The 25,640-nt window shown below is 54.4% G+C and overlaps 79 non-coding genes across 79 annotated transcripts; all 79 read right to left on the bottom strand.

The window, feature by feature from the left end:
• Positions 1–148: 148 nt before the first annotated feature.
• Trnal-cag (transfer RNA leucine (anticodon CAG)) lies at positions 149–230 on the bottom strand. The gene has a single exon. It is a non-coding gene; the product is annotated as a tRNA-Leu (tRNA).
• A 78-nt stretch (positions 231–308) lies between these two features.
• On the bottom strand, positions 309–390 carry Trnal-aag (transfer RNA leucine (anticodon AAG)). The gene has a single exon. It is a non-coding gene; the product is annotated as a tRNA-Leu (tRNA).
• Positions 391–665: 275 nt separating this feature from the next.
• Positions 666–737, bottom strand: Trnah-gug (transfer RNA histidin (anticodon GUG)). The gene has a single exon. It is a non-coding gene; the product is annotated as a tRNA-His (tRNA).
• Positions 738–1,107: 370 nt separating this feature from the next.
• Trnae-cuc (transfer RNA glutamic acid (anticodon CUC)) lies at positions 1,108–1,179 on the bottom strand. Its single transcript has one exon. It is a non-coding gene; the product is annotated as a tRNA-Glu (tRNA).
• Positions 1,180–1,454: 275 nt separating this feature from the next.
• On the bottom strand, positions 1,455–1,536 carry Trnal-cag (transfer RNA leucine (anticodon CAG)). The gene has a single exon. It is a non-coding gene; the product is annotated as a tRNA-Leu (tRNA).
• Positions 1,537–1,613: 77 nt separating this feature from the next.
• On the bottom strand, positions 1,614–1,695 carry Trnal-aag (transfer RNA leucine (anticodon AAG)). Its single transcript has one exon. It is a non-coding gene; the product is annotated as a tRNA-Leu (tRNA).
• A 275-nt stretch (positions 1,696–1,970) lies between these two features.
• Positions 1,971–2,042, bottom strand: Trnah-gug (transfer RNA histidin (anticodon GUG)). The gene has a single exon. It is a non-coding gene; the product is annotated as a tRNA-His (tRNA).
• A 370-nt stretch (positions 2,043–2,412) lies between these two features.
• Trnae-cuc (transfer RNA glutamic acid (anticodon CUC)) lies at positions 2,413–2,484 on the bottom strand. Its single transcript has one exon. It is a non-coding gene; the product is annotated as a tRNA-Glu (tRNA).
• A 275-nt stretch (positions 2,485–2,759) lies between these two features.
• Trnal-cag (transfer RNA leucine (anticodon CAG)) lies at positions 2,760–2,841 on the bottom strand. The gene has a single exon. It is a non-coding gene; the product is annotated as a tRNA-Leu (tRNA).
• Positions 2,842–2,918: 77 nt separating this feature from the next.
• Trnal-aag (transfer RNA leucine (anticodon AAG)) lies at positions 2,919–3,000 on the bottom strand. Its single transcript has one exon. It is a non-coding gene; the product is annotated as a tRNA-Leu (tRNA).
• A 275-nt stretch (positions 3,001–3,275) lies between these two features.
• On the bottom strand, positions 3,276–3,347 carry Trnah-gug (transfer RNA histidin (anticodon GUG)). Its single transcript has one exon. It is a non-coding gene; the product is annotated as a tRNA-His (tRNA).
• A 370-nt stretch (positions 3,348–3,717) lies between these two features.
• Trnae-cuc (transfer RNA glutamic acid (anticodon CUC)) lies at positions 3,718–3,789 on the bottom strand. The gene has a single exon. It is a non-coding gene; the product is annotated as a tRNA-Glu (tRNA).
• A 275-nt stretch (positions 3,790–4,064) lies between these two features.
• On the bottom strand, positions 4,065–4,146 carry Trnal-cag (transfer RNA leucine (anticodon CAG)). Its single transcript has one exon. It is a non-coding gene; the product is annotated as a tRNA-Leu (tRNA).
• Positions 4,147–4,223: 77 nt separating this feature from the next.
• Positions 4,224–4,305, bottom strand: Trnal-aag (transfer RNA leucine (anticodon AAG)). The gene has a single exon. It is a non-coding gene; the product is annotated as a tRNA-Leu (tRNA).
• A 275-nt stretch (positions 4,306–4,580) lies between these two features.
• Trnah-gug (transfer RNA histidin (anticodon GUG)) lies at positions 4,581–4,652 on the bottom strand. The gene has a single exon. It is a non-coding gene; the product is annotated as a tRNA-His (tRNA).
• Positions 4,653–5,022: 370 nt separating this feature from the next.
• Positions 5,023–5,094, bottom strand: Trnae-cuc (transfer RNA glutamic acid (anticodon CUC)). The gene has a single exon. It is a non-coding gene; the product is annotated as a tRNA-Glu (tRNA).
• Positions 5,095–5,369: 275 nt separating this feature from the next.
• Positions 5,370–5,451, bottom strand: Trnal-cag (transfer RNA leucine (anticodon CAG)). Its single transcript has one exon. It is a non-coding gene; the product is annotated as a tRNA-Leu (tRNA).
• A 77-nt stretch (positions 5,452–5,528) lies between these two features.
• Positions 5,529–5,610, bottom strand: Trnal-aag (transfer RNA leucine (anticodon AAG)). Its single transcript has one exon. It is a non-coding gene; the product is annotated as a tRNA-Leu (tRNA).
• A 275-nt stretch (positions 5,611–5,885) lies between these two features.
• Trnah-gug (transfer RNA histidin (anticodon GUG)) lies at positions 5,886–5,957 on the bottom strand. Its single transcript has one exon. It is a non-coding gene; the product is annotated as a tRNA-His (tRNA).
• A 370-nt stretch (positions 5,958–6,327) lies between these two features.
• On the bottom strand, positions 6,328–6,399 carry Trnae-cuc (transfer RNA glutamic acid (anticodon CUC)). Its single transcript has one exon. It is a non-coding gene; the product is annotated as a tRNA-Glu (tRNA).
• A 275-nt stretch (positions 6,400–6,674) lies between these two features.
• On the bottom strand, positions 6,675–6,756 carry Trnal-cag (transfer RNA leucine (anticodon CAG)). Its single transcript has one exon. It is a non-coding gene; the product is annotated as a tRNA-Leu (tRNA).
• Positions 6,757–6,833: 77 nt separating this feature from the next.
• Positions 6,834–6,915, bottom strand: Trnal-aag (transfer RNA leucine (anticodon AAG)). The gene has a single exon. It is a non-coding gene; the product is annotated as a tRNA-Leu (tRNA).
• Positions 6,916–7,190: 275 nt separating this feature from the next.
• Trnah-gug (transfer RNA histidin (anticodon GUG)) lies at positions 7,191–7,262 on the bottom strand. The gene has a single exon. It is a non-coding gene; the product is annotated as a tRNA-His (tRNA).
• Positions 7,263–7,632: 370 nt separating this feature from the next.
• Positions 7,633–7,704, bottom strand: Trnae-cuc (transfer RNA glutamic acid (anticodon CUC)). The gene has a single exon. It is a non-coding gene; the product is annotated as a tRNA-Glu (tRNA).
• Positions 7,705–7,979: 275 nt separating this feature from the next.
• Positions 7,980–8,061, bottom strand: Trnal-cag (transfer RNA leucine (anticodon CAG)). The gene has a single exon. It is a non-coding gene; the product is annotated as a tRNA-Leu (tRNA).
• Positions 8,062–8,138: 77 nt separating this feature from the next.
• Trnal-aag (transfer RNA leucine (anticodon AAG)) lies at positions 8,139–8,220 on the bottom strand. The gene has a single exon. It is a non-coding gene; the product is annotated as a tRNA-Leu (tRNA).
• Positions 8,221–8,495: 275 nt separating this feature from the next.
• On the bottom strand, positions 8,496–8,567 carry Trnah-gug (transfer RNA histidin (anticodon GUG)). The gene has a single exon. It is a non-coding gene; the product is annotated as a tRNA-His (tRNA).
• Positions 8,568–8,937: 370 nt separating this feature from the next.
• On the bottom strand, positions 8,938–9,009 carry Trnae-cuc (transfer RNA glutamic acid (anticodon CUC)). The gene has a single exon. It is a non-coding gene; the product is annotated as a tRNA-Glu (tRNA).
• Positions 9,010–9,284: 275 nt separating this feature from the next.
• Trnal-cag (transfer RNA leucine (anticodon CAG)) lies at positions 9,285–9,366 on the bottom strand. Its single transcript has one exon. It is a non-coding gene; the product is annotated as a tRNA-Leu (tRNA).
• A 77-nt stretch (positions 9,367–9,443) lies between these two features.
• On the bottom strand, positions 9,444–9,525 carry Trnal-aag (transfer RNA leucine (anticodon AAG)). The gene has a single exon. It is a non-coding gene; the product is annotated as a tRNA-Leu (tRNA).
• Positions 9,526–9,800: 275 nt separating this feature from the next.
• Trnah-gug (transfer RNA histidin (anticodon GUG)) lies at positions 9,801–9,872 on the bottom strand. The gene has a single exon. It is a non-coding gene; the product is annotated as a tRNA-His (tRNA).
• A 370-nt stretch (positions 9,873–10,242) lies between these two features.
• On the bottom strand, positions 10,243–10,314 carry Trnae-cuc (transfer RNA glutamic acid (anticodon CUC)). Its single transcript has one exon. It is a non-coding gene; the product is annotated as a tRNA-Glu (tRNA).
• Positions 10,315–10,589: 275 nt separating this feature from the next.
• Trnal-cag (transfer RNA leucine (anticodon CAG)) lies at positions 10,590–10,671 on the bottom strand. Its single transcript has one exon. It is a non-coding gene; the product is annotated as a tRNA-Leu (tRNA).
• Positions 10,672–10,748: 77 nt separating this feature from the next.
• On the bottom strand, positions 10,749–10,830 carry Trnal-aag (transfer RNA leucine (anticodon AAG)). The gene has a single exon. It is a non-coding gene; the product is annotated as a tRNA-Leu (tRNA).
• A 275-nt stretch (positions 10,831–11,105) lies between these two features.
• Positions 11,106–11,177, bottom strand: Trnah-gug (transfer RNA histidin (anticodon GUG)). The gene has a single exon. It is a non-coding gene; the product is annotated as a tRNA-His (tRNA).
• A 370-nt stretch (positions 11,178–11,547) lies between these two features.
• Positions 11,548–11,619, bottom strand: Trnae-cuc (transfer RNA glutamic acid (anticodon CUC)). The gene has a single exon. It is a non-coding gene; the product is annotated as a tRNA-Glu (tRNA).
• Positions 11,620–11,894: 275 nt separating this feature from the next.
• On the bottom strand, positions 11,895–11,976 carry Trnal-cag (transfer RNA leucine (anticodon CAG)). The gene has a single exon. It is a non-coding gene; the product is annotated as a tRNA-Leu (tRNA).
• A 77-nt stretch (positions 11,977–12,053) lies between these two features.
• On the bottom strand, positions 12,054–12,135 carry Trnal-aag (transfer RNA leucine (anticodon AAG)). The gene has a single exon. It is a non-coding gene; the product is annotated as a tRNA-Leu (tRNA).
• Positions 12,136–12,410: 275 nt separating this feature from the next.
• On the bottom strand, positions 12,411–12,482 carry Trnah-gug (transfer RNA histidin (anticodon GUG)). The gene has a single exon. It is a non-coding gene; the product is annotated as a tRNA-His (tRNA).
• Positions 12,483–12,852: 370 nt separating this feature from the next.
• On the bottom strand, positions 12,853–12,924 carry Trnae-cuc (transfer RNA glutamic acid (anticodon CUC)). The gene has a single exon. It is a non-coding gene; the product is annotated as a tRNA-Glu (tRNA).
• Positions 12,925–13,199: 275 nt separating this feature from the next.
• On the bottom strand, positions 13,200–13,281 carry Trnal-cag (transfer RNA leucine (anticodon CAG)). Its single transcript has one exon. It is a non-coding gene; the product is annotated as a tRNA-Leu (tRNA).
• Positions 13,282–13,358: 77 nt separating this feature from the next.
• Positions 13,359–13,440, bottom strand: Trnal-aag (transfer RNA leucine (anticodon AAG)). The gene has a single exon. It is a non-coding gene; the product is annotated as a tRNA-Leu (tRNA).
• Positions 13,441–13,715: 275 nt separating this feature from the next.
• Positions 13,716–13,787, bottom strand: Trnah-gug (transfer RNA histidin (anticodon GUG)). The gene has a single exon. It is a non-coding gene; the product is annotated as a tRNA-His (tRNA).
• Positions 13,788–14,157: 370 nt separating this feature from the next.
• On the bottom strand, positions 14,158–14,229 carry Trnae-cuc (transfer RNA glutamic acid (anticodon CUC)). The gene has a single exon. It is a non-coding gene; the product is annotated as a tRNA-Glu (tRNA).
• Positions 14,230–14,504: 275 nt separating this feature from the next.
• Trnal-cag (transfer RNA leucine (anticodon CAG)) lies at positions 14,505–14,586 on the bottom strand. Its single transcript has one exon. It is a non-coding gene; the product is annotated as a tRNA-Leu (tRNA).
• A 77-nt stretch (positions 14,587–14,663) lies between these two features.
• Positions 14,664–14,745, bottom strand: Trnal-aag (transfer RNA leucine (anticodon AAG)). The gene has a single exon. It is a non-coding gene; the product is annotated as a tRNA-Leu (tRNA).
• Positions 14,746–15,020: 275 nt separating this feature from the next.
• Positions 15,021–15,092, bottom strand: Trnah-gug (transfer RNA histidin (anticodon GUG)). The gene has a single exon. It is a non-coding gene; the product is annotated as a tRNA-His (tRNA).
• A 370-nt stretch (positions 15,093–15,462) lies between these two features.
• Positions 15,463–15,534, bottom strand: Trnae-cuc (transfer RNA glutamic acid (anticodon CUC)). Its single transcript has one exon. It is a non-coding gene; the product is annotated as a tRNA-Glu (tRNA).
• Positions 15,535–15,809: 275 nt separating this feature from the next.
• Trnal-cag (transfer RNA leucine (anticodon CAG)) lies at positions 15,810–15,891 on the bottom strand. The gene has a single exon. It is a non-coding gene; the product is annotated as a tRNA-Leu (tRNA).
• Positions 15,892–15,968: 77 nt separating this feature from the next.
• Trnal-aag (transfer RNA leucine (anticodon AAG)) lies at positions 15,969–16,050 on the bottom strand. The gene has a single exon. It is a non-coding gene; the product is annotated as a tRNA-Leu (tRNA).
• Positions 16,051–16,325: 275 nt separating this feature from the next.
• Trnah-gug (transfer RNA histidin (anticodon GUG)) lies at positions 16,326–16,397 on the bottom strand. The gene has a single exon. It is a non-coding gene; the product is annotated as a tRNA-His (tRNA).
• Positions 16,398–16,767: 370 nt separating this feature from the next.
• Positions 16,768–16,839, bottom strand: Trnae-cuc (transfer RNA glutamic acid (anticodon CUC)). The gene has a single exon. It is a non-coding gene; the product is annotated as a tRNA-Glu (tRNA).
• A 275-nt stretch (positions 16,840–17,114) lies between these two features.
• Trnal-cag (transfer RNA leucine (anticodon CAG)) lies at positions 17,115–17,196 on the bottom strand. Its single transcript has one exon. It is a non-coding gene; the product is annotated as a tRNA-Leu (tRNA).
• Positions 17,197–17,273: 77 nt separating this feature from the next.
• Trnal-aag (transfer RNA leucine (anticodon AAG)) lies at positions 17,274–17,355 on the bottom strand. The gene has a single exon. It is a non-coding gene; the product is annotated as a tRNA-Leu (tRNA).
• Positions 17,356–17,630: 275 nt separating this feature from the next.
• Trnah-gug (transfer RNA histidin (anticodon GUG)) lies at positions 17,631–17,702 on the bottom strand. Its single transcript has one exon. It is a non-coding gene; the product is annotated as a tRNA-His (tRNA).
• Positions 17,703–18,072: 370 nt separating this feature from the next.
• On the bottom strand, positions 18,073–18,144 carry Trnae-cuc (transfer RNA glutamic acid (anticodon CUC)). Its single transcript has one exon. It is a non-coding gene; the product is annotated as a tRNA-Glu (tRNA).
• Positions 18,145–18,419: 275 nt separating this feature from the next.
• On the bottom strand, positions 18,420–18,501 carry Trnal-cag (transfer RNA leucine (anticodon CAG)). Its single transcript has one exon. It is a non-coding gene; the product is annotated as a tRNA-Leu (tRNA).
• A 77-nt stretch (positions 18,502–18,578) lies between these two features.
• On the bottom strand, positions 18,579–18,660 carry Trnal-aag (transfer RNA leucine (anticodon AAG)). Its single transcript has one exon. It is a non-coding gene; the product is annotated as a tRNA-Leu (tRNA).
• Positions 18,661–18,935: 275 nt separating this feature from the next.
• Trnah-gug (transfer RNA histidin (anticodon GUG)) lies at positions 18,936–19,007 on the bottom strand. The gene has a single exon. It is a non-coding gene; the product is annotated as a tRNA-His (tRNA).
• A 370-nt stretch (positions 19,008–19,377) lies between these two features.
• Trnae-cuc (transfer RNA glutamic acid (anticodon CUC)) lies at positions 19,378–19,449 on the bottom strand. The gene has a single exon. It is a non-coding gene; the product is annotated as a tRNA-Glu (tRNA).
• Positions 19,450–19,724: 275 nt separating this feature from the next.
• On the bottom strand, positions 19,725–19,806 carry Trnal-cag (transfer RNA leucine (anticodon CAG)). The gene has a single exon. It is a non-coding gene; the product is annotated as a tRNA-Leu (tRNA).
• Positions 19,807–19,883: 77 nt separating this feature from the next.
• Positions 19,884–19,965, bottom strand: Trnal-aag (transfer RNA leucine (anticodon AAG)). Its single transcript has one exon. It is a non-coding gene; the product is annotated as a tRNA-Leu (tRNA).
• Positions 19,966–20,240: 275 nt separating this feature from the next.
• On the bottom strand, positions 20,241–20,312 carry Trnah-gug (transfer RNA histidin (anticodon GUG)). The gene has a single exon. It is a non-coding gene; the product is annotated as a tRNA-His (tRNA).
• Positions 20,313–20,682: 370 nt separating this feature from the next.
• On the bottom strand, positions 20,683–20,754 carry Trnae-cuc (transfer RNA glutamic acid (anticodon CUC)). Its single transcript has one exon. It is a non-coding gene; the product is annotated as a tRNA-Glu (tRNA).
• A 275-nt stretch (positions 20,755–21,029) lies between these two features.
• On the bottom strand, positions 21,030–21,111 carry Trnal-cag (transfer RNA leucine (anticodon CAG)). Its single transcript has one exon. It is a non-coding gene; the product is annotated as a tRNA-Leu (tRNA).
• Positions 21,112–21,188: 77 nt separating this feature from the next.
• Trnal-aag (transfer RNA leucine (anticodon AAG)) lies at positions 21,189–21,270 on the bottom strand. Its single transcript has one exon. It is a non-coding gene; the product is annotated as a tRNA-Leu (tRNA).
• A 275-nt stretch (positions 21,271–21,545) lies between these two features.
• Positions 21,546–21,617, bottom strand: Trnah-gug (transfer RNA histidin (anticodon GUG)). The gene has a single exon. It is a non-coding gene; the product is annotated as a tRNA-His (tRNA).
• Positions 21,618–21,987: 370 nt separating this feature from the next.
• On the bottom strand, positions 21,988–22,059 carry Trnae-cuc (transfer RNA glutamic acid (anticodon CUC)). Its single transcript has one exon. It is a non-coding gene; the product is annotated as a tRNA-Glu (tRNA).
• A 275-nt stretch (positions 22,060–22,334) lies between these two features.
• Positions 22,335–22,416, bottom strand: Trnal-cag (transfer RNA leucine (anticodon CAG)). Its single transcript has one exon. It is a non-coding gene; the product is annotated as a tRNA-Leu (tRNA).
• A 77-nt stretch (positions 22,417–22,493) lies between these two features.
• On the bottom strand, positions 22,494–22,575 carry Trnal-aag (transfer RNA leucine (anticodon AAG)). The gene has a single exon. It is a non-coding gene; the product is annotated as a tRNA-Leu (tRNA).
• A 275-nt stretch (positions 22,576–22,850) lies between these two features.
• Positions 22,851–22,922, bottom strand: Trnah-gug (transfer RNA histidin (anticodon GUG)). The gene has a single exon. It is a non-coding gene; the product is annotated as a tRNA-His (tRNA).
• Positions 22,923–23,292: 370 nt separating this feature from the next.
• Trnae-cuc (transfer RNA glutamic acid (anticodon CUC)) lies at positions 23,293–23,364 on the bottom strand. Its single transcript has one exon. It is a non-coding gene; the product is annotated as a tRNA-Glu (tRNA).
• A 275-nt stretch (positions 23,365–23,639) lies between these two features.
• On the bottom strand, positions 23,640–23,721 carry Trnal-cag (transfer RNA leucine (anticodon CAG)). The gene has a single exon. It is a non-coding gene; the product is annotated as a tRNA-Leu (tRNA).
• A 77-nt stretch (positions 23,722–23,798) lies between these two features.
• On the bottom strand, positions 23,799–23,880 carry Trnal-aag (transfer RNA leucine (anticodon AAG)). Its single transcript has one exon. It is a non-coding gene; the product is annotated as a tRNA-Leu (tRNA).
• Positions 23,881–24,155: 275 nt separating this feature from the next.
• On the bottom strand, positions 24,156–24,227 carry Trnah-gug (transfer RNA histidin (anticodon GUG)). Its single transcript has one exon. It is a non-coding gene; the product is annotated as a tRNA-His (tRNA).
• A 370-nt stretch (positions 24,228–24,597) lies between these two features.
• Trnae-cuc (transfer RNA glutamic acid (anticodon CUC)) lies at positions 24,598–24,669 on the bottom strand. The gene has a single exon. It is a non-coding gene; the product is annotated as a tRNA-Glu (tRNA).
• Positions 24,670–24,944: 275 nt separating this feature from the next.
• On the bottom strand, positions 24,945–25,026 carry Trnal-cag (transfer RNA leucine (anticodon CAG)). Its single transcript has one exon. It is a non-coding gene; the product is annotated as a tRNA-Leu (tRNA).
• A 77-nt stretch (positions 25,027–25,103) lies between these two features.
• Trnal-aag (transfer RNA leucine (anticodon AAG)) lies at positions 25,104–25,185 on the bottom strand. The gene has a single exon. It is a non-coding gene; the product is annotated as a tRNA-Leu (tRNA).
• A 275-nt stretch (positions 25,186–25,460) lies between these two features.
• On the bottom strand, positions 25,461–25,532 carry Trnah-gug (transfer RNA histidin (anticodon GUG)). Its single transcript has one exon. It is a non-coding gene; the product is annotated as a tRNA-His (tRNA).
• Between the last annotated feature and the right edge of the window lie 108 nt (positions 25,533–25,640).

Genomic DNA, 25,640 nt, shown 5'->3' on the forward strand with positions numbered 1-25,640 from the left:
CAAGGCATCATTACTCCAAACTGCTCCTCTGAATGCTGTCGTTGCACCACGCACTGTGCTACGACAATTTAAGAAAGAGGCGCTCACGGCTTGCTGCGCTGTTTCCTTCGCGGGTAACCAGTGCTGCTGCTTTCGAGACAGAAAACGTTGGCAGCGGTGGGATTCGAACCCACGCCTCCGAAGAGACTGGTGCCTGAAACCAGCGCCTTAGACCGCTCGGCCACGCTACCTACGCGGCACGGCGGTCACAGGAGCTGCGTTGTAGCGCAAGAGAAAACACCGCAATGGCACAAAAAACGAGAAAAAATTGGCAGCGGTGGGATTCGAACCCACGCCTCCGAAGAGACTGGTGCCTTAAACCAGCGCCTTAGACCGCTCGGCCACGCTACCTGTGCCAGTGCTCTTCGCTTTTGTAGAAACAGTGCACGACACAGCTGCGACTGGCTGCTCATCCATTGCACCTCAAACAACTGCCCTTTTCGAATAGAGAGTAACTACACAGGTAGCTGCCCGCGCTCTCGTGTGGCGGCATTGCGTGTTGATAAAGAATTGGTAGTGCCACCTGCAGCCTGCGGAACATGAGTGAAAAATCAAGAGGGCACCGTGATTTCAAACACTGAGTCACAACCGTCACTGCAGCGACACCAAGGCAAAACTTTAAAAATTGCCGTGACCAGGATTCGAACCTGGGTTATTGCGGCCACAACGCAATGTCCTAACCACTAGACGATCACGGCCACGGAAGCACCGCCGAGGGCAGTCCTCGCGACTGCATGTTGCAATGCACAGCAAAGCTCGGCCCACACACCACTGTGTCAGACGCGGTCTCCATTATATGTATACTGGCAAACGAACGTGTCTGCGATGTAAGGACACTAAGCAGTGTGGTTAGCTGCATTCAACCCCCGTGGCAGTGTCTTGCAGTCCTCCTACTCTGTTCACCACAGGTATGTGCCTCGATAAGAGGTGGACAGATGTCGCATCGCTCTCGCCGTCACTTGTGACCACGAATCGTACTTAACGTAGTTTTCTGCAAGCGTCAGCGAAGCGTCAGTCGAGCTAAGTCGGGCCAAGTCGCATAAGAGGAGCAACAAATTGCGCTCGCTTTTCCGGTACCGGGAATCGAACCCGGGCCTCCTGGGTGAGAGCCAGGTATCCTAGCCACTAGACCACACCGGACAACGGCACAAGGGCTACTCCAGCGAACACAGCAATCTATACACACGCTACTAAACGACAACTACAAAATTATACGCTCCCACTTTGTACAGCGGCATGCTCGGGACTCATTTCGTAGAGACGAACGCCAGCCACTATGACACCAAACGGCGCCTGTGAATCATGTCGTTGCACCGCGCACTGTGCTACGACAATTTAAGAAAGAGACGCTCACGGCTTGCTGCGCTGCTTTCGTCGCGGGTAATCAGTGCTGCGGCTTTCGAGACAGAAAACATTGGCAGCGGTGGGATTCGAACCCACGCCTCCGAGGAGACTGGTGCCTGAAACCAGCGCCTTAGACCGCTCGGCCACGCTACCGACGCTGCACGGCGGTCACAGGAGCTGCGTTCTACCCCACGAGAAAACACCACAATGGCACAAAAAACAGAAAAATGTGGCAGCGGTGGGATTCGAACCCACGCCTCCGAAGAGACTGGTGCCTTAAACCAGCGCCTTAGACCGCTCGGCCACGCTACCTGTGCCAGTGCTCTTCGCTTTTGTAGAAACAGTGCACGACACAGCTGCGACTGGCTGCTCATCCATTGCACCTCAAACAACTGCCCTTTTCGAATAGAGAGTAACTACACAGGTAGCTGCCCGCGCTCTCGTGTGGCGGCATTGCGTGTTGATAAAGAATTGGTAGTGCCACCTGCAGCCTGCGGAACATGAGTGAAAAATCAAGAGGGCACCGTGATTTCAAACACTGAGTCACAACCGTCACTGCAGCGACACCAAGGCAAAACTTTAAAAATTGCCGTGACCAGGATTCGAACCTGGGTTATTGCGGCCACAACGCAATGTCCTAACCACTAGACGATCACGGCCACGGAAGCACCGCCGAGGGCAGTCCTCGCGACTGCATGTTGCAATGCACAGCAAAGCTCGGCCCACACACCACTGTGTCAGACGCGGTCTCCATTATATGTATACTGGCAAACGAACGTGTCTGCGATGTAAGGACACTAAGCAGTGTGGTTAGCTGCATTCAACCCCCGTGGCAGTGTCTTGCAGTCCTCCTACTCTGTTCACCACAGGTATGTGCCTCGATAAGAGGTGGACAGATGTCGCATCGCTCTCGCCGTCACTTGTGACCACGAATCGTACTTAACGTAGTTTTCTGCAAGCGTCAGCGAAGCGTCAGTCGAGCTAAGTCGGGCCAAGTCGCATAAGAGGAGCAACAAATTGCGCTCGCTTTTCCGGTACCGGGAATCGAACCCGGGCCTCCTGGGTGAGAGCCAGGTATCCTAGCCACTAGACCACACCGGACAACGGCACAAGGGCTACTCCAGCGAACACAGCAATCTATACACACGCTACTAAACGACAACTACAAAATTATACGCTCCCACTTTGTACAGCGGCATGCTCGGGACTCATTTCGTAGAGACGAACGCCAGCCACTATGACACCAAACGGCGCCTGTGAATCATGTCGTTGCACCGCGCACTGTGCTACGACAATTTAAGAAAGAGACGCTCACGGCTTGCTGCGCTGCTTTCGTCGCGGGTAATCAGTGCTGCGGCTTTCGAGACAGAAAACATTGGCAGCGGTGGGATTCGAACCCACGCCTCCGAGGAGACTGGTGCCTGAAACCAGCGCCTTAGACCGCTCGGCCACGCTACCGACGCTGCACGGCGGTCACAGGAGCTGCGTTCTACCCCACGAGAAAACACCACAATGGCACAAAAAACAGAAAAATGTGGCAGCGGTGGGATTCGAACCCACGCCTCCGAAGAGACTGGTGCCTTAAACCAGCGCCTTAGACCGCTCGGCCACGCTACCTGTGCCAGTGCTCTTCGCTTTTGTAGAAACAGTGCACGACACAGCTGCGACTGGCTGCTCATCCATTGCACCTCAAACAACTGCCCTTTTCGAATAGAGAGTAACTACACAGGTAGCTGCCCGCGCTCTCGTGTGGCGGCATTGCGTGTTGATAAAGAATTGGTAGTGCCACCTGCAGCCTGCGGAACATGAGTGAAAAATCAAGAGGGCACCGTGATTTCAAACACTGAGTCACAACCGTCACTGCAGCGACACCAAGGCAAAACTTTAAAAATTGCCGTGACCAGGATTCGAACCTGGGTTATTGCGGCCACAACGCAATGTCCTAACCACTAGACGATCACGGCCACGGAAGCACCGCCGAGGGCAGTCCTCGCGACTGCATGTTGCAATGCACAGCAAAGCTCGGCCCACACACCACTGTGTCAGACGCGGTCTCCATTATATGTATACTGGCAAACGAACGTGTCTGCGATGTAAGGACACTAAGCAGTGTGGTTAGCTGCATTCAACCCCCGTGGCAGTGTCTTGCAGTCCTCCTACTCTGTTCACCACAGGTATGTGCCTCGATAAGAGGGGGACAGATGTCGCATCGCTCTCGCCGTCACTTGTGACCACGAATCGTACTTAACGTAGTTTTCTGCAAGCGTCAGCGAAGCGTCAGTCGAGCTAAGTCGGGCCAAGTCGCATAAGAGGAGCAACAAATTGCGCTCGCTTTTCCGGTACCGGGAATCGAACCCGGGCCTCCTGGGTGAGAGCCAGGTATCCTAGCCACAAGACCACACCGGACAACGGCACAAGGGCTACTCCAGCGAACACAGCAATCTATACACACGCTACTAAACGACAACTACAAAATTATACGCTCCCACTTTGTACAGCGGCATGCTCGGGACTCATTTCGTAGAGACGAACGCCAGCCACTATGACACCAAACGGCGCCTGTGAATCATGTCGTTGCACCGCGCACTGTGCTACGACAATTTAAGAAAGAGACGCTCACGGCTTGCTGCGCTGCTTTCGTCGCGGGTAATCAGTGCTGCGGCTTTCGAGACAGAAAACATTGGCAGCGGTGGGATTCGAACCCACGCCTCCGAGGAGACTGGTGCCTGAAACCAGCGCCTTAGACCGCTCGGCCACGCTACCGACGCTGCACGGCGGTCACAGGAGCTGCGTTCTACCCCACGAGAAAACACCACAATGGCACAAAAAACAGAAAAATGTGGCAGCGGTGGGATTCGAACCCACGCCTCCGAAGAGACTGGTGCCTTAAACCAGCGCCTTAGACCGCTCGGCCACGCTACCTGTGCCAGTGCTCTTCGCTTTTGTAGAAACAGTGCACGACACAGCTGCGACTGGCTGCTCATCCATTGCACCTCAAACAACTGCCCTTTTCGAATAGAGAGTAACTACACAGGTAGCTGCCCGCGCTCTCGTGTGGCGGCATTGCGTGTTGATAAAGAATTGGTAGTGCCACCTGCAGCCTGCGGAACATGAGTGAAAAATCAAGAGGGCACCGTGATTTCAAACACTGAGTCACAACCGTCACTGCAGCGACACCAAGGCAAAACTTTAAAAATTGCCGTGACCAGGATTCGAACCTGGGTTATTGCGGCCACAACGCAATGTCCTAACCACTAGACGATCACGGCCACGGAAGCACCGCCGAGGGCAGTCCTCGCGACTGCATGTTGCAATGCACAGCAAAGCTCGGCCCACACACCACTGTGTCAGACGCGGTCTCCATTATATGTATACTGGCAAACGAACGTGTCTGCGATGTAAGGACACTAAGCAGTGTGGTTAGCTGCATTCAACCCCCGTGGCAGTGTCTTGCAGTCCTCCTACTCTGTTCACCACAGGTATGTGCCTCGATAAGAGGTGGACAGATGTCGCATCGCTCTCGCCGTCACTTGTGACCACGAATCGTACTTAACGTAGTTTTCTGCAAGCGTCAGCGAAGCGTCAGTCGAGCTAAGTCGGGCCAAGTCGCATAAGAGGAGCAACAAATTGCGCTCGCTTTTCCGGTACCGGGAATCGAACCCGGGCCTCCTGGGTGAGAGCCAGGTATCCTAGCCACTAGACCACACCGGACAACGGCACAAGGGCTACTCCAGCGAACACAGCAATCTATACACACGCTACTAAACGACAACTACAAAATTATACGCTCCCACTTTGTACAGCGGCATGCTCGGGACTCATTTCGTAGAGACGAACGCCAGCCACTATGACACCAAACGGCGCCTGTGAATCATGTCGTTGCACCGCGCACTGTGCTACGACAATTTAAGAAAGAGACGCTCACGGCTTGCTGCGCTGCTTTCGTCGCGGGTAATCAGTGCTGCGGCTTTCGAGACAGAAAACATTGGCAGCGGTGGGATTCGAACCCACGCCTCCGAGGAGACTGGTGCCTGAAACCAGCGCCTTAGACCGCTCGGCCACGCTACCGACGCTGCACGGCGGTCACAGGAGCTGCGTTCTACCCCACGAGAAAACACCACAATGGCACAAAAAACAGAAAAATGTGGCAGCGGTGGGATTCGAACCCACGCCTCCGAAGAGACTGGTGCCTTAAACCAGCGCCTTAGACCGCTCGGCCACGCTACCTGTGCCAGTGCTCTTCGCTTTTGTAGAAACAGTGCACGACACAGCTGCGACTGGCTGCTCATCCATTGCACCTCAAACAACTGCCCTTTTCGAATAGAGAGTAACTACACAGGTAGCTGCCCGCGCTCTCGTGTGGCGGCATTGCGTGTTGATAAAGAATTGGTAGTGCCACCTGCAGCCTGCGGAACATGAGTGAAAAATCAAGAGGGCACCGTGATTTCAAACACTGAGTCACAACCGTCACTGCAGCGACACCAAGGCAAAACTTTAAAAATTGCCGTGACCAGGATTCGAACCTGGGTTATTGCGGCCACAACGCAATGTCCTAACCACTAGACGATCACGGCCACGGAAGCACCGCCGAGGGCAGTCCTCGCGACTGCATGTTGCAATGCACAGCAAAGCTCGGCCCACACACCACTGTGTCAGACGCGGTCTCCATTATATGTATACTGGCAAACGAACGTGTCTGCGATGTAAGGACACTAAGCAGTGTGGTTAGCTGCATTCAACCCCCGTGGCAGTGTCTTGCAGTCCTCCTACTCTGTTCACCACAGGTATGTGCCTCGATAAGAGGGGGACAGATGTCGCATCGCTCTCGCCGTCACTTGTGACCACGAATCGTACTTAACGTAGTTTTCTGCAAGCGTCAGCGAAGCGTCAGTCGAGCTAAGTCGGGCCAAGTCGCATAAGAGGAGCAACAAATTGCGCTCGCTTTTCCGGTACCGGGAATCGAACCCGGGCCTCCTGGGTGAGAGCCAGGTATCCTAGCCACAAGACCACACCGGACAACGGCACAAGGGCTACTCCAGCGAACACAGCAATCTATACACACGCTACTAAACGACAACTACAAAATTATACGCTCCCACTTTGTACAGCGGCATGCTCGGGACTCATTTCGTAGAGACGAACGCCAGCCACTATGACACCAAACGGCGCCTGTGAATCATGTCGTTGCACCGCGCACTGTGCTACGACAATTTAAGAAAGAGACGCTCACGGCTTGCTGCGCTGCTTTCGTCGCGGGTAATCAGTGCTGCGGCTTTCGAGACAGAAAACATTGGCAGCGGTGGGATTCGAACCCACGCCTCCGAGGAGACTGGTGCCTGAAACCAGCGCCTTAGACCGCTCGGCCACGCTACCGACGCTGCACGGCGGTCACAGGAGCTGCGTTCTACCCCACGAGAAAACACCACAATGGCACAAAAAACAGAAAAATGTGGCAGCGGTGGGATTCGAACCCACGCCTCCGAAGAGACTGGTGCCTTAAACCAGCGCCTTAGACCGCTCGGCCACGCTACCTGTGCCAGTGCTCTTCGCTTTTGTAGAAACAGTGCACGACACAGCTGCGACTGGCTGCTCATCCATTGCACCTCAAACAACTGCCCTTTTCGAATAGAGAGTAACTACACAGGTAGCTGCCCGCGCTCTCGTGTGGCGGCATTGCGTGTTGATAAAGAATTGGTAGTGCCACCTGCAGCCTGCGGAACATGAGTGAAAAATCAAGAGGGCACCGTGATTTCAAACACTGAGTCACAACCGTCACTGCAGCGACACCAAGGCAAAACTTTAAAAATTGCCGTGACCAGGATTCGAACCTGGGTTATTGCGGCCACAACGCAATGTCCTAACCACTAGACGATCACGGCCACGGAAGCACCGCCGAGGGCAGTCCTCGCGACTGCATGTTGCAATGCACAGCAAAGCTCGGCCCACACACCACTGTGTCAGACGCGGTCTCCATTATATGTATACTGGCAAACGAACGTGTCTGCGATGTAAGGACACTAAGCAGTGTGGTTAGCTGCATTCAACCCCCGTGGCAGTGTCTTGCAGTCCTCCTACTCTGTTCACCACAGGTATGTGCCTCGATAAGAGGTGGACAGATGTCGCATCGCTCTCGCCGTCACTTGTGACCACGAATCGTACTTAACGTAGTTTTCTGCAAGCGTCAGCGAAGCGTCAGTCGAGCTAAGTCGGGCCAAGTCGCATAAGAGGAGCAACAAATTGCGCTCGCTTTTCCGGTACCGGGAATCGAACCCGGGCCTCCTGGGTGAGAGCCAGGTATCCTAGCCACTAGACCACACCGGACAACGGCACAAGGGCTACTCCAGCGAACACAGCAATCTATACACACGCTACTAAACGACAACTACAAAATTATACGCTCCCACTTTGTACAGCGGCATGCTCGGGACTCATTTCGTAGAGACGAACGCCAGCCACTATGACACCAAACGGCGCCTGTGAATCATGTCGTTGCACCGCGCACTGTGCTACGACAATTTAAGAAAGAGACGCTCACGGCTTGCTGCGCTGCTTTCGTCGCGGGTAATCAGTGCTGCGGCTTTCGAGACAGAAAACATTGGCAGCGGTGGGATTCGAACCCACGCCTCCGAGGAGACTGGTGCCTGAAACCAGCGCCTTAGACCGCTCGGCCACGCTACCGACGCTGCACGGCGGTCACAGGAGCTGCGTTCTACCCCACGAGAAAACACCACAATGGCACAAAAAACAGAAAAATGTGGCAGCGGTGGGATTCGAACCCACGCCTCCGAAGAGACTGGTGCCTTAAACCAGCGCCTTAGACCGCTCGGCCACGCTACCTGTGCCAGTGCTCTTCGCTTTTGTAGAAACAGTGCACGACACAGCTGCGACTGGCTGCTCATCCATTGCACCTCAAACAACTGCCCTTTTCGAATAGAGAGTAACTACACAGGTAGCTGCCCGCGCTCTCGTGTGGCGGCATTGCGTGTTGATAAAGAATTGGTAGTGCCACCTGCAGCCTGCGGAACATGAGTGAAAAATCAAGAGGGCACCGTGATTTCAAACACTGAGTCACAACCGTCACTGCAGCGACACCAAGGCAAAACTTTAAAAATTGCCGTGACCAGGATTCGAACCTGGGTTATTGCGGCCACAACGCAATGTCCTAACCACTAGACGATCACGGCCACGGAAGCACCGCCGAGGGCAGTCCTCGCGACTGCATGTTGCAATGCACAGCAAAGCTCGGCCCACACACCACTGTGTCAGACGCGGTCTCCATTATATGTATACTGGCAAACGAACGTGTCTGCGATGTAAGGACACTAAGCAGTGTGGTTAGCTGCATTCAACCCCCGTGGCAGTGTCTTGCAGTCCTCCTACTCTGTTCACCACAGGTATGTGCCTCGATAAGAGGTGGACAGATGTCGCATCGCTCTCGCCGTCACTTGTGACCACGAATCGTACTTAACGTAGTTTTCTGCAAGCGTCAGCGAAGCGTCAGTCGAGCTAAGTCGGGCCAAGTCGCATAAGAGGAGCAACAAATTGCGCTCGCTTTTCCGGTACCGGGAATCGAACCCGGGCCTCCTGGGTGAGAGCCAGGTATCCTAGCCACTAGACCACACCGGACAACGGCACAAGGGCTACTCCAGCGAACACAGCAATCTATACACACGCTACTAAACGACAACTACAAAATTATACGCTCCCACTTTGTACAGCGGCATGCTCGGGACTCATTTCGTAGAGACGAACGCCAGCCACTATGACACCAAACGGCGCCTGTGAATCATGTCGTTGCACCGCGCACTGTGCTACGACAATTTAAGAAAGAGACGCTCACGGCTTGCTGCGCTGCTTTCGTCGCGGGTAATCAGTGCTGCGGCTTTCGAGACAGAAAACATTGGCAGCGGTGGGATTCGAACCCACGCCTCCGAGGAGACTGGTGCCTGAAACCAGCGCCTTAGACCGCTCGGCCACGCTACCGACGCTGCACGGCGGTCACAGGAGCTGCGTTCTACCCCACGAGAAAACACCACAATGGCACAAAAAACAGAAAAATGTGGCAGCGGTGGGATTCGAACCCACGCCTCCGAAGAGACTGGTGCCTTAAACCAGCGCCTTAGACCGCTCGGCCACGCTACCTGTGCCAGTGCTCTTCGCTTTTGTAGAAACAGTGCACGACACAGCTGCGACTGGCTGCTCATCCATTGCACCTCAAACAACTGCCCTTTTCGAATAGAGAGTAACTACACAGGTAGCTGCCCGCGCTCTCGTGTGGCGGCATTGCGTGTTGATAAAGAATTGGTAGTGCCACCTGCAGCCTGCGGAACATGAGTGAAAAATCAAGAGGGCACCGTGATTTCAAACACTGAGTCACAACCGTCACTGCAGCGACACCAAGGCAAAACTTTAAAAATTGCCGTGACCAGGATTCGAACCTGGGTTATTGCGGCCACAACGCAATGTCCTAACCACTAGACGATCACGGCCACGGAAGCACCGCCGAGGGCAGTCCTCGCGACTGCATGTTGCAATGCACAGCAAAGCTCGGCCCACACACCACTGTGTCAGACGCGGTCTCCATTATATGTATACTGGCAAACGAACGTGTCTGCGATGTAAGGACACTAAGCAGTGTGGTTAGCTGCATTCAACCCCCGTGGCAGTGTCTTGCAGTCCTCCTACTCTGTTCACCACAGGTATGTGCCTCGATAAGAGGTGGACAGATGTCGCATCGCTCTCGCCGTCACTTGTGACCACGAATCGTACTTAACGTAGTTTTCTGCAAGCGTCAGCGAAGCGTCAGTCGAGCTAAGTCGGGCCAAGTCGCATAAGAGGAGCAACAAATTGCGCTCGCTTTTCCGGTACCGGGAATCGAACCCGGGCCTCCTGGGTGAGAGCCAGGTATCCTAGCCACTAGACCACACCGGACAACGGCACAAGGGCTACTCCAGCGAACACAGCAATCTATACACACGCTACTAAACGACAACTACAAAATTATACGCTCCCACTTTGTACAGCGGCATGCTCGGGACTCATTTCGTAGAGACGAACGCCAGCCACTATGACACCAAACGGCGCCTGTGAATCATGTCGTTGCACCGCGCACTGTGCTACGACAATTTAAGAAAGAGACGCTCACGGCTTGCTGCGCTGCTTTCGTCGCGGGTAATCAGTGCTGCGGCTTTCGAGACAGAAAACATTGGCAGCGGTGGGATTCGAACCCACGCCTCCGAGGAGACTGGTGCCTGAAACCAGCGCCTTAGACCGCTCGGCCACGCTACCGACGCTGCACGGCGGTCACAGGAGCTGCGTTCTACCCCACGAGAAAACACCACAATGGCACAAAAAACAGAAAAATGTGGCAGCGGTGGGATTCGAACCCACGCCTCCGAAGAGACTGGTGCCTTAAACCAGCGCCTTAGACCGCTCGGCCACGCTACCTGTGCCAGTGCTCTTCGCTTTTGTAGAAACAGTGCACGACACAGCTGCGACTGGCTGCTCATCCATTGCACCTCAAACAACTGCCCTTTTCGAATAGAGAGTAACTACACAGGTAGCTGCCCGCGCTCTCGTGTGGCGGCATTGCGTGTTGATAAAGAATTGGTAGTGCCACCTGCAGCCTGCGGAACATGAGTGAAAAATCAAGAGGGCACCGTGATTTCAAACACTGAGTCACAACCGTCACTGCAGCGACACCAAGGCAAAACTTTAAAAATTGCCGTGACCAGGATTCGAACCTGGGTTATTGCGGCCACAACGCAATGTCCTAACCACTAGACGATCACGGCCACGGAAGCACCGCCGAGGGCAGTCCTCGCGACTGCATGTTGCAATGCACAGCAAAGCTCGGCCCACACACCACTGTGTCAGACGCGGTCTCCATTATATGTATACTGGCAAACGAACGTGTCTGCGATGTAAGGACACTAAGCAGTGTGGTTAGCTGCATTCAACCCCCGTGGCAGTGTCTTGCAGTCCTCCTACTCTGTTCACCACAGGTATGTGCCTCGATAAGAGGTGGACAGATGTCGCATCGCTCTCGCCGTCACTTGTGACCACGAATCGTACTTAACGTAGTTTTCTGCAAGCGTCAGCGAAGCGTCAGTCGAGCTAAGTCGGGCCAAGTCGCATAAGAGGAGCAACAAATTGCGCTCGCTTTTCCGGTACCGGGAATCGAACCCGGGCCTCCTGGGTGAGAGCCAGGTATCCTAGCCACTAGACCACACCGGACAACGGCACAAGGGCTACTCCAGCGAACACAGCAATCTATACACACGCTACTAAACGACAACTACAAAATTATACGCTCCCACTTTGTACAGCGGCATGCTCGGGACTCATTTCGTAGAGACGAACGCCAGCCACTATGACACCAAACGGCGCCTGTGAATCATGTCGTTGCACCGCGCACTGTGCTACGACAATTTAAGAAAGAGACGCTCACGGCTTGCTGCGCTGCTTTCGTCGCGGGTAATCAGTGCTGCGGCTTTCGAGACAGAAAACATTGGCAGCGGTGGGATTCGAACCCACGCCTCCGAGGAGACTGGTGCCTGAAACCAGCGCCTTAGACCGCTCGGCCACGCTACCGACGCTGCACGGCGGTCACAGGAGCTGCGTTCTACCCCACGAGAAAACACCACAATGGCACAAAAAACAGAAAAATGTGGCAGCGGTGGGATTCGAACCCACGCCTCCGAAGAGACTGGTGCCTTAAACCAGCGCCTTAGACCGCTCGGCCACGCTACCTGTGCCAGTGCTCTTCGCTTTTGTAGAAACAGTGCACGACACAGCTGCGACTGGCTGCTCATCCATTGCACCTCAAACAACTGCCCTTTTCGAATAGAGAGTAACTACACAGGTAGCTGCCCGCGCTCTCGTGTGGCGGCATTGCGTGTTGATAAAGAATTGGTAGTGCCACCTGCAGCCTGCGGAACATGAGTGAAAAATCAAGAGGGCACCGTGATTTCAAACACTGAGTCACAACCGTCACTGCAGCGACACCAAGGCAAAACTTTAAAAATTGCCGTGACCAGGATTCGAACCTGGGTTATTGCGGCCACAACGCAATGTCCTAACCACTAGACGATCACGGCCACGGAAGCACCGCCGAGGGCAGTCCTCGCGACTGCATGTTGCAATGCACAGCAAAGCTCGGCCCACACACCACTGTGTCAGACGCGGTCTCCATTATATGTATACTGGCAAACGAACGTGTCTGCGATGTAAGGACACTAAGCAGTGTGGTTAGCTGCATTCAACCCCCGTGGCAGTGTCTTGCAGTCCTCCTACTCTGTTCACCACAGGTATGTGCCTCGATAAGAGGGGGACAGATGTCGCATCGCTCTCGCCGTCACTTGTGACCACGAATCGTACTTAACGTAGTTTTCTGCAAGCGTCAGCGAAGCGTCAGTCGAGCTAAGTCGGGCCAAGTCGCATAAGAGGAGCAACAAATTGCGCTCGCTTTTCCGGTACCGGGAATCGAACCCGGGCCTCCTGGGTGAGAGCCAGGTATCCTAGCCACAAGACCACACCGGACAACGGCACAAGGGCTACTCCAGCGAACACAGCAATCTATACACACGCTACTAAACGACAACTACAAAATTATACGCTCCCACTTTGTACAGCGGCATGCTCGGGACTCATTTCGTAGAGACGAACGCCAGCCACTATGACACCAAACGGCGCCTGTGAATCATGTCGTTGCACCGCGCACTGTGCTACGACAATTTAAGAAAGAGACGCTCACGGCTTGCTGCGCTGCTTTCGTCGCGGGTAATCAGTGCTGCGGCTTTCGAGACAGAAAACATTGGCAGCGGTGGGATTCGAACCCACGCCTCCGAGGAGACTGGTGCCTGAAACCAGCGCCTTAGACCGCTCGGCCACGCTACCGACGCTGCACGGCGGTCACAGGAGCTGCGTTCTACCCCACGAGAAAACACCACAATGGCACAAAAAACAGAAAAATGTGGCAGCGGTGGGATTCGAACCCACGCCTCCGAAGAGACTGGTGCCTTAAACCAGCGCCTTAGACCGCTCGGCCACGCTACCTGTGCCAGTGCTCTTCGCTTTTGTAGAAACAGTGCACGACACAGCTGCGACTGGCTGCTCATCCATTGCACCTCAAACAACTGCCCTTTTCGAATAGAGAGTAACTACACAGGTAGCTGCCCGCGCTCTCGTGTGGCGGCATTGCGTGTTGATAAAGAATTGGTAGTGCCACCTGCAGCCTGCGGAACATGAGTGAAAAATCAAGAGGGCACCGTGATTTCAAACACTGAGTCACAACCGTCACTGCAGCGACACCAAGGCAAAACTTTAAAAATTGCCGTGACCAGGATTCGAACCTGGGTTATTGCGGCCACAACGCAATGTCCTAACCACTAGACGATCACGGCCACGGAAGCACCGCCGAGGGCAGTCCTCGCGACTGCATGTTGCAATGCACAGCAAAGCTCGGCCCACACACCACTGTGTCAGACGCGGTCTCCATTATATGTATACTGGCAAACGAACGTGTCTGCGATGTAAGGACACTAAGCAGTGTGGTTAGCTGCATTCAACCCCCGTGGCAGTGTCTTGCAGTCCTCCTACTCTGTTCACCACAGGTATGTGCCTCGATAAGAGGTGGACAGATGTCGCATCGCTCTCGCCGTCACTTGTGACCACGAATCGTACTTAACGTAGTTTTCTGCAAGCGTCAGCGAAGCGTCAGTCGAGCTAAGTCGGGCCAAGTCGCATAAGAGGAGCAACAAATTGCGCTCGCTTTTCCGGTACCGGGAATCGAACCCGGGCCTCCTGGGTGAGAGCCAGGTATCCTAGCCACTAGACCACACCGGACAACGGCACAAGGGCTACTCCAGCGAACACAGCAATCTATACACACGCTACTAAACGACAACTACAAAATTATACGCTCCCACTTTGTACAGCGGCATGCTCGGGACTCATTTCGTAGAGACGAACGCCAGCCACTATGACACCAAACGGCGCCTGTGAATCATGTCGTTGCACCGCGCACTGTGCTACGACAATTTAAGAAAGAGACGCTCACGGCTTGCTGCGCTGCTTTCGTCGCGGGTAATCAGTGCTGCGGCTTTCGAGACAGAAAACATTGGCAGCGGTGGGATTCGAACCCACGCCTCCGAGGAGACTGGTGCCTGAAACCAGCGCCTTAGACCGCTCGGCCACGCTACCGACGCTGCACGGCGGTCACAGGAGCTGCGTTCTACCCCACGAGAAAACACCACAATGGCACAAAAAACAGAAAAATGTGGCAGCGGTGGGATTCGAACCCACGCCTCCGAAGAGACTGGTGCCTTAAACCAGCGCCTTAGACCGCTCGGCCACGCTACCTGTGCCAGTGCTCTTCGCTTTTGTAGAAACAGTGCACGACACAGCTGCGACTGGCTGCTCATCCATTGCACCTCAAACAACTGCCCTTTTCGAATAGAGAGTAACTACACAGGTAGCTGCCCGCGCTCTCGTGTGGCGGCATTGCGTGTTGATAAAGAATTGGTAGTGCCACCTGCAGCCTGCGGAACATGAGTGAAAAATCAAGAGGGCACCGTGATTTCAAACACTGAGTCACAACCGTCACTGCAGCGACACCAAGGCAAAACTTTAAAAATTGCCGTGACCAGGATTCGAACCTGGGTTATTGCGGCCACAACGCAATGTCCTAACCACTAGACGATCACGGCCACGGAAGCACCGCCGAGGGCAGTCCTCGCGACTGCATGTTGCAATGCACAGCAAAGCTCGGCCCACACACCACTGTGTCAGACGCGGTCTCCATTATATGTATACTGGCAAACGAACGTGTCTGCGATGTAAGGACACTAAGCAGTGTGGTTAGCTGCATTCAACCCCCGTGGCAGTGTCTTGCAGTCCTCCTACTCTGTTCACCACAGGTATGTGCCTCGATAAGAGGGGGACAGATGTCGCATCGCTCTCGCCGTCACTTGTGACCACGAATCGTACTTAACGTAGTTTTCTGCAAGCGTCAGCGAAGCGTCAGTCGAGCTAAGTCGGGCCAAGTCGCATAAGAGGAGCAACAAATTGCGCTCGCTTTTCCGGTACCGGGAATCGAACCCGGGCCTCCTGGGTGAGAGCCAGGTATCCTAGCCACAAGACCACACCGGACAACGGCACAAGGGCTACTCCAGCGAACACAGCAATCTATACACACGCTACTAAACGACAACTACAAAATTATACGCTCCCACTTTGTACAGCGGCATGCTCGGGACTCATTTCGTAGAGACGAACGCCAGCCACTATGACACCAAACGGCGCCTGTGAATCATGTCGTTGCACCGCGCACTGTGCTACGACAATTTAAGAAAGAGACGCTCACGGCTTGCTGCGCTGCTTTCGTCGCGGGTAATCAGTGCTGCGGCTTTCGAGACAGAAAACATTGGCAGCGGTGGGATTCGAACCCACGCCTCCGAGGAGACTGGTGCCTGAAACCAGCGCCTTAGACCGCTCGGCCACGCTACCGACGCTGCACGGCGGTCACAGGAGCTGCGTTCTACCCCACGAGAAAACACCACAATGGCACAAAAAACAGAAAAATGTGGCAGCGGTGGGATTCGAACCCACGCCTCCGAAGAGACTGGTGCCTTAAACCAGCGCCTTAGACCGCTCGGCCACGCTACCTGTGCCAGTGCTCTTCGCTTTTGTAGAAACAGTGCACGACACAGCTGCGACTGGCTGCTCATCCATTGCACCTCAAACAACTGCCCTTTTCGAATAGAGAGTAACTACACAGGTAGCTGCCCGCGCTCTCGTGTGGCGGCATTGCGTGTTGATAAAGAATTGGTAGTGCCACCTGCAGCCTGCGGAACATGAGTGAAAAATCAAGAGGGCACCGTGATTTCAAACACTGAGTCACAACCGTCACTGCAGCGACACCAAGGCAAAACTTTAAAAATTGCCGTGACCAGGATTCGAACCTGGGTTATTGCGGCCACAACGCAATGTCCTAACCACTAGACGATCACGGCCACGGAAGCACCGCCGAGGGCAGTCCTCGCGACTGCATGTTGCAATGCACAGCAAAGCTCGGCCCACACACCACTGTGTCAGACGCGGTCTCCATTATATGTATACTGGCAAACGAACGTGTCTGCGATGTAAGGACACTAAGCAGTGTGGTTAGCTGCATTCAACCCCCGTGGCAGTGTCTTGCAGTCCTCCTACTCTGTTCACCACAGGTATGTGCCTCGATAAGAGGTGGACAGATGTCGCATCGCTCTCGCCGTCACTTGTGACCACGAATCGTACTTAACGTAGTTTTCTGCAAGCGTCAGCGAAGCGTCAGTCGAGCTAAGTCGGGCCAAGTCGCATAAGAGGAGCAACAAATTGCGCTCGCTTTTCCGGTACCGGGAATCGAACCCGGGCCTCCTGGGTGAGAGCCAGGTATCCTAGCCACTAGACCACACCGGACAACGGCACAAGGGCTACTCCAGCGAACACAGCAATCTATACACACGCTACTAAACGACAACTACAAAATTATACGCTCCCACTTTGTACAGCGGCATGCTCGGGACTCATTTCGTAGAGACGAACGCCAGCCACTATGACACCAAACGGCGCCTGTGAATCATGTCGTTGCACCGCGCACTGTGCTACGACAATTTAAGAAAGAGACGCTCACGGCTTGCTGCGCTGCTTTCGTCGCGGGTAATCAGTGCTGCGGCTTTCGAGACAGAAAACATTGGCAGCGGTGGGATTCGAACCCACGCCTCCGAGGAGACTGGTGCCTGAAACCAGCGCCTTAGACCGCTCGGCCACGCTACCGACGCTGCACGGCGGTCACAGGAGCTGCGTTCTACCCCACGAGAAAACACCACAATGGCACAAAAAACAGAAAAATGTGGCAGCGGTGGGATTCGAACCCACGCCTCCGAAGAGACTGGTGCCTTAAACCAGCGCCTTAGACCGCTCGGCCACGCTACCTGTGCCAGTGCTCTTCGCTTTTGTAGAAACAGTGCACGACACAGCTGCGACTGGCTGCTCATCCATTGCACCTCAAACAACTGCCCTTTTCGAATAGAGAGTAACTACACAGGTAGCTGCCCGCGCTCTCGTGTGGCGGCATTGCGTGTTGATAAAGAATTGGTAGTGCCACCTGCAGCCTGCGGAACATGAGTGAAAAATCAAGAGGGCACCGTGATTTCAAACACTGAGTCACAACCGTCACTGCAGCGACACCAAGGCAAAACTTTAAAAATTGCCGTGACCAGGATTCGAACCTGGGTTATTGCGGCCACAACGCAATGTCCTAACCACTAGACGATCACGGCCACGGAAGCACCGCCGAGGGCAGTCCTCGCGACTGCATGTTGCAATGCACAGCAAAGCTCGGCCCACACACCACTGTGTCAGACGCGGTCTCCATTATATGTATACTGGCAAACGAACGTGTCTGCGATGTAAGGACACTAAGCAGTGTGGTTAGCTGCATTCAACCCCCGTGGCAGTGTCTTGCAGTCCTCCTACTCTGTTCACCACAGGTATGTGCCTCGATAAGAGGTGGACAGATGTCGCATCGCTCTCGCCGTCACTTGTGACCACGAATCGTACTTAACGTAGTTTTCTGCAAGCGTCAGCGAAGCGTCAGTCGAGCTAAGTCGGGCCAAGTCGCATAAGAGGAGCAACAAATTGCGCTCGCTTTTCCGGTACCGGGAATCGAACCCGGGCCTCCTGGGTGAGAGCCAGGTATCCTAGCCACTAGACCACACCGGACAACGGCACAAGGGCTACTCCAGCGAACACAGCAATCTATACACACGCTACTAAACGACAACTACAAAATTATACGCTCCCACTTTGTACAGCGGCATGCTCGGGACTCATTTCGTAGAGACGAACGCCAGCCACTATGACACCAAACGGCGCCTGTGAATCATGTCGTTGCACCGCGCACTGTGCTACGACAATTTAAGAAAGAGACGCTCACGGCTTGCTGCGCTGCTTTCGTCGCGGGTAATCAGTGCTGCGGCTTTCGAGACAGAAAACATTGGCAGCGGTGGGATTCGAACCCACGCCTCCGAGGAGACTGGTGCCTGAAACCAGCGCCTTAGACCGCTCGGCCACGCTACCGACGCTGCACGGCGGTCACAGGAGCTGCGTTCTACCCCACGAGAAAACACCACAATGGCACAAAAAACAGAAAAATGTGGCAGCGGTGGGATTCGAACCCACGCCTCCGAAGAGACTGGTGCCTTAAACCAGCGCCTTAGACCGCTCGGCCACGCTACCTGTGCCAGTGCTCTTCGCTTTTGTAGAAACAGTGCACGACACAGCTGCGACTGGCTGCTCATCCATTGCACCTCAAACAACTGCCCTTTTCGAATAGAGAGTAACTACACAGGTAGCTGCCCGCGCTCTCGTGTGGCGGCATTGCGTGTTGATAAAGAATTGGTAGTGCCACCTGCAGCCTGCGGAACATGAGTGAAAAATCAAGAGGGCACCGTGATTTCAAACACTGAGTCACAACCGTCACTGCAGCGACACCAAGGCAAAACTTTAAAAATTGCCGTGACCAGGATTCGAACCTGGGTTATTGCGGCCACAACGCAATGTCCTAACCACTAGACGATCACGGCCACGGAAGCACCGCCGAGGGCAGTCCTCGCGACTGCATGTTGCAATGCACAGCAAAGCTCGGCCCACACACCACTGTGTCAGACGCGGTCTCCATTATATGTATACTGGCAAACGAACGTGTCTGCGATGTAAGGACACTAAGCAGTGTGGTTAGCTGCATTCAACCCCCGTGGCAGTGTCTTGCAGTCCTCCTACTCTGTTCACCACAGGTATGTGCCTCGATAAGAGGGGGACAGATGTCGCATCGCTCTCGCCGTCACTTGTGACCACGAATCGTACTTAACGTAGTTTTCTGCAAGCGTCAGCGAAGCGTCAGTCGAGCTAAGTCGGGCCAAGTCGCATAAGAGGAGCAACAAATTGCGCTCGCTTTTCCGGTACCGGGAATCGAACCCGGGCCTCCTGGGTGAGAGCCAGGTATCCTAGCCACAAGACCACACCGGACAACGGCACAAGGGCTACTCCAGCGAACACAGCAATCTATACACACGCTACTAAACGACAACTACAAAATTATACGCTCCCACTTTGTACAGCGGCATGCTCGGGACTCATTTCGTAGAGACGAACGCCAGCCACTATGACACCAAACGGCGCCTGTGAATCATGTCGTTGCACCGCGCACTGTGCTACGACAATTTAAGAAAGAGACGCTCACGGCTTGCTGCGCTGCTTTCGTCGCGGGTAATCAGTGCTGCGGCTTTCGAGACAGAAAACATTGGCAGCGGTGGGATTCGAACCCACGCCTCCGAGGAGACTGGTGCCTGAAACCAGCGCCTTAGACCGCTCGGCCACGCTACCGACGCTGCACGGCGGTCACAGGAGCTGCGTTCTACCCCACGAGAAAACACCACAATGGCACAAAAAACAGAAAAATGTGGCAGCGGTGGGATTCGAACCCACGCCTCCGAAGAGACTGGTGCCTTAAACCAGCGCCTTAGACCGCTCGGCCACGCTACCTGTGCCAGTGCTCTTCGCTTTTGTAGAAACAGTGCACGACACAGCTGCGACTGGCTGCTCATCCATTGCACCTCAAACAACTGCCCTTTTCGAATAGAGAGTAACTACACAGGTAGCTGCCCGCGCTCTCGTGTGGCGGCATTGCGTGTTGATAAAGAATTGGTAGTGCCACCTGCAGCCTGCGGAACATGAGTGAAAAATCAAGAGGGCACCGTGATTTCAAACACTGAGTCACAACCGTCACTGCAGCGACACCAAGGCAAAACTTTAAAAATTGCCGTGACCAGGATTCGAACCTGGGTTATTGCGGCCACAACGCAATGTCCTAACCACTAGACGATCACGGCCACGGAAGCACCGCCGAGGGCAGTCCTCGCGACTGCATGTTGCAATGCACAGCAAAGCTCGGCCCACACACCACTGTGTCAGACGCGGTCTCCATTATATGTATACTGGCAAACGAACGTGTCTGCGATGTAAGGACACTAAGCAGTGTGGTTAGCTGCATTCAACCCCCGTGGCAGTGTCTTGCAGTCCTCCTACTCTGTTCACCACAGGTATGTGCCTCGATAAGAGGTGGACAGATGTCGCATCGCTCTCGCCGTCACTTGTGACCACGAATCGTACTTAACGTAGTTTTCTGCAAGCGTCAGCGAAGCGTCAGTCGAGCTAAGTCGGGCCAAGTCGCATAAGAGGAGCAACAAATTGCGCTCGCTTTTCCGGTACCGGGAATCGAACCCGGGCCTCCTGGGTGAGAGCCAGGTATCCTAGCCACTAGACCACACCGGACAACGGCACAAGGGCTACTCCAGCGAACACAGCAATCTATACACACGCTACTAAACGACAACTACAAAATTATACGCTCCCACTTTGTACAGCGGCATGCTCGGGACTCATTTCGTAGAGACGAACGCCAGCCACTATGACACCAAACGGCGCCTGTGAATCATGTCGTTGCACCGCGCACTGTGCTACGACAATTTAAGAAAGAGACGCTCACGGCTTGCTGCGCTGCTTTCGTCGCGGGTAATCAGTGCTGCGGCTTTCGAGACAGAAAACATTGGCAGCGGTGGGATTCGAACCCACGCCTCCGAGGAGACTGGTGCCTGAAACCAGCGCCTTAGACCGCTCGGCCACGCTACCGACGCTGCACGGCGGTCACAGGAGCTGCGTTCTACCCCACGAGAAAACACCACAATGGCACAAAAAACAGAAAAATGTGGCAGCGGTGGGATTCGAACCCACGCCTCCGAAGAGACTGGTGCCTTAAACCAGCGCCTTAGACCGCTCGGCCACGCTACCTGTGCCAGTGCTCTTCGCTTTTGTAGAAACAGTGCACGACACAGCTGCGACTGGCTGCTCATCCATTGCACCTCAAACAACTGCCCTTTTCGAATAGAGAGTAACTACACAGGTAGCTGCCCGCGCTCTCGTGTGGCGGCATTGCGTGTTGATAAAGAATTGGTAGTGCCACCTGCAGCCTGCGGAACATGAGTGAAAAATCAAGAGGGCACCGTGATTTCAAACACTGAGTCACAACCGTCACTGCAGCGACACCAAGGCAAAACTTTAAAAATTGCCGTGACCAGGATTCGAACCTGGGTTATTGCGGCCACAACGCAATGTCCTAACCACTAGACGATCACGGCCACGGAAGCACCGCCGAGGGCAGTCCTCGCGACTGCATGTTGCAATGCACAGCAAAGCTCGGCCCACACACCACTGTGTCAGACGCGGTCTCCATTATATGTATACTGGCAAACGAACGTGTCTGCGATGTAAGGACACTAAGCAGTGTGGTTAGCTGCATTCAACCCCCGTGGCAGTGTCTTGCAGTCCTCCTACTCTGTTCACCACAGGTATGTGCCTCGATAAGAGGTGGACAGATGTCGCATCGCTCTCGCCGTCACTTGTGACCACGAATCGTACTTAACGTAGTTTTCTGCAAGCGTCAGCGAAGCGTCAGTCGAGCTAAGTCGGGCCAAGTCGCATAAGAGGAGCAACAAATTGCGCTCGCTTTTCCGGTACCGGGAATCGAACCCGGGCCTCCTGGGTGAGAGCCAGGTATCCTAGCCACTAGACCACACCGGACAACGGCACAAGGGCTACTCCAGCGAACACAGCAATCTATACACACGCTACTAAACGACAACTACAAAATTATACGCTCCCACTTTGTACAGCGGCATGCTCGGGACTCATTTCGTAGAGACGAACGCCAGCCACTATGACACCAAACGGCGCCTGTGAATCATGTCGTTGCACCGCGCACTGTGCTACGACAATTTAAGAAAGAGACGCTCACGGCTTGCTGCGCTGCTTTCGTCGCGGGTAATCAGTGCTGCGGCTTTCGAGACAGAAAACATTGGCAGCGGTGGGATTCGAACCCACGCCTCCGAGGAGACTGGTGCCTGAAACCAGCGCCTTAGACCGCTCGGCCACGCTACCGACGCTGCACGGCGGTCACAGGAGCTGCGTTCTACCCCACGAGAAAACACCACAATGGCACAAAAAACAGAAAAATGTGGCAGCGGTGGGATTCGAACCCACGCCTCCGAAGAGACTGGTGCCTTAAACCAGCGCCTTAGACCGCTCGGCCACGCTACCTGTGCCAGTGCTCTTCGCTTTTGTAGAAACAGTGCACGACACAGCTGCGACTGGCTGCTCATCCATTGCACCTCAAACAACTGCCCTTTTCGAATAGAGAGTAACTACACAGGTAGCTGCCCGCGCTCTCGTGTGGCGGCATTGCGTGTTGATAAAGAATTGGTAGTGCCACCTGCAGCCTGCGGAACATGAGTGAAAAATCAAGAGGGCACCGTGATTTCAAACACTGAGTCACAACCGTCACTGCAGCGACACCAAGGCAAAACTTTAAAAATTGCCGTGACCAGGATTCGAACCTGGGTTATTGCGGCCACAACGCAATGTCCTAACCACTAGACGATCACGGCCACGGAAGCACCGCCGAGGGCAGTCCTCGCGACTGCATGTTGCAATGCACAGCAAAGCTCGGCCCACACACCACTGTGTCAGACGCGGTCTCCATTATATGTATACTGGCAAACGAACGTGTCTGCGATGTAAGGACACTAAGCAGTGTGGTTAGCTGCATTCAACCCCCGTGGCAGTGTCTTGCAGTCCTCCTACTCTGTTCACCACAGGTATGTGCCTCGATAAGAGGTGGACAGATGTCGCATCGCTCTCGCCGTCACTTGTGACCACGAATCGTACTTAACGTAGTTTTCTGCAAGCGTCAGCGAAGCGTCAGTCGAGCTAAGTCGGGCCAAGTCGCATAAGAGGAGCAACAAATTGCGCTCGCTTTTCCGGTACCGGGAATCGAACCCGGGCCTCCTGGGTGAGAGCCAGGTATCCTAGCCACTAGACCACACCGGACAACGGCACAAGGGCTACTCCAGCGAACACAGCAATCTATACACACGCTACTAAACGACAACTACAAAATTATACGCTCCCACTTTGTACAGCGGCATGCTCGGGACTCATTTCGTAGAGACGAACGCCAGCCACTATGACACCAAACGGCGCCTGTGAATCATGTCGTTGCACCGCGCACTGTGCTACGACAATTTAAGAAAGAGACGCTCACGGCTTGCTGCGCTGCTTTCGTCGCGGGTAATCAGTGCTGCGGCTTTCGAGACAGAAAACATTGGCAGCGGTGGGATTCGAACCCACGCCTCCGAGGAGACTGGTGCCTGAAACCAGCGCCTTAGACCGCTCGGCCACGCTACCGACGCTGCACGGCGGTCACAGGAGCTGCGTTCTACCCCACGAGAAAACACCACAATGGCACAAAAAACAGAAAAATGTGGCAGCGGTGGGATTCGAACCCACGCCTCCGAAGAGACTGGTGCCTTAAACCAGCGCCTTAGACCGCTCGGCCACGCTACCTGTGCCAGTGCTCTTCGCTTTTGTAGAAACAGTGCACGACACAGCTGCGACTGGCTGCTCATCCATTGCACCTCAAACAACTGCCCTTTTCGAATAGAGAGTAACTACACAGGTAGCTGCCCGCGCTCTCGTGTGGCGGCATTGCGTGTTGATAAAGAATTGGTAGTGCCACCTGCAGCCTGCGGAACATGAGTGAAAAATCAAGAGGGCACCGTGATTTCAAACACTGAGTCACAACCGTCACTGCAGCGACACCAAGGCAAAACTTTAAAAATTGCCGTGACCAGGATTCGAACCTGGGTTATTGCGGCCACAACGCAATGTCCTAACCACTAGACGATCACGGCCACGGAAGCACCGCCGAGGGCAGTCCTCGCGACTGCATGTTGCAATGCACAGCAAAGCTCGGCCCACACACCACTGTGTCAGACGCGGTCTCCATTATATGTATACTGGCAAACGAACGTGTCTGCGATGTAAGGACACTAAGCAGTGTGGTTAGCTGCATTCAACCCCCGTGGCAGTGTCTTGCAGTCCTCCTACTCTGTTCACCACAGGTATGTGCCTCGATAAGAGGTGGACAGATGTCGCATCGCTCTCGCCGTCACTTGTGACCACGAATCGTACTTAACGTAGTTTTCTGCAAGCGTCAGCGAAGCGTCAGTCGAGCTAAGTCGGGCCAAGTCGCATAAGAGGAGCAACAAATTGCGCTCGCTTTTCCGGTACCGGGAATCGAACCCGGGCCTCCTGGGTGAGAGCCAGGTATCCTAGCCACTAGACCACACCGGACAACGGCACAAGGGCTACTCCAGCGAACACAGCAATCTATACACACGCTACTAAACGACAACTACAAAATTATACGCTCCCACTTTGTACAGCGGCATGCTCGGGACTCATTTCGTAGAGACGAACGCCAGCCACTATGACACCAAACGGCGCCTGTGAATCATGTCGTTGCACCGCGCACTGTGCTACGACAATTTAAGAAAGAGACGCTCACGGCTTGCTGCGCTGCTTTCGTCGCGGGTAATCAGTGCTGCGGCTTTCGAGACAGAAAACATTGGCAGCGGTGGGATTCGAACCCACGCCTCCGAGGAGACTGGTGCCTGAAACCAGCGCCTTAGACCGCTCGGCCACGCTACCGACGCTGCACGGCGGTCACAGGAGCTGCGTTCTACCCCACGAGAAAACACCACAATGGCACAAAAAACAGAAAAATGTGGCAGCGGTGGGATTCGAACCCACGCCTCCGAAGAGACTGGTGCCTTAAACCAGCGCCTTAGACCGCTCGGCCACGCTACCTGTGCCAGTGCTCTTCGCTTTTGTAGAAACAGTGCACGACACAGCTGCGACTGGCTGCTCATCCATTGCACCTCAAACAACTGCCCTTTTCGAATAGAGAGTAACTACACAGGTAGCTGCCCGCGCTCTCGTGTGGCGGCATTGCGTGTTGATAAAGAATTGGTAGTGCCACCTGCAGCCTGCGGAACATGAGTGAAAAATCAAGAGGGCACCGTGATTTCAAACACTGAGTCACAACCGTCACTGCAGCGACACCAAGGCAAAACTTTAAAAATTGCCGTGACCAGGATTCGAACCTGGGTTATTGCGGCCACAACGCAATGTCCTAACCACTAGACGATCACGGCCACGGAAGCACCGCCGAGGGCAGTCCTCGCGACTGCATGTTGCAATGCACAGCAAAGCTCGGCCCACACACCACTGTGTCAGACGCGGTCTCCATTATATGTATACTG

Source organism: Schistocerca gregaria, unplaced genomic scaffold, assembly GCF_023897955.1.
Source record: "Schistocerca gregaria isolate iqSchGreg1 unplaced genomic scaffold, iqSchGreg1.2 ptg001368l, whole genome shotgun sequence".
NCBI lineage: Eukaryota > Metazoa > Arthropoda > Insecta > Orthoptera > Acrididae > Schistocerca > Schistocerca gregaria.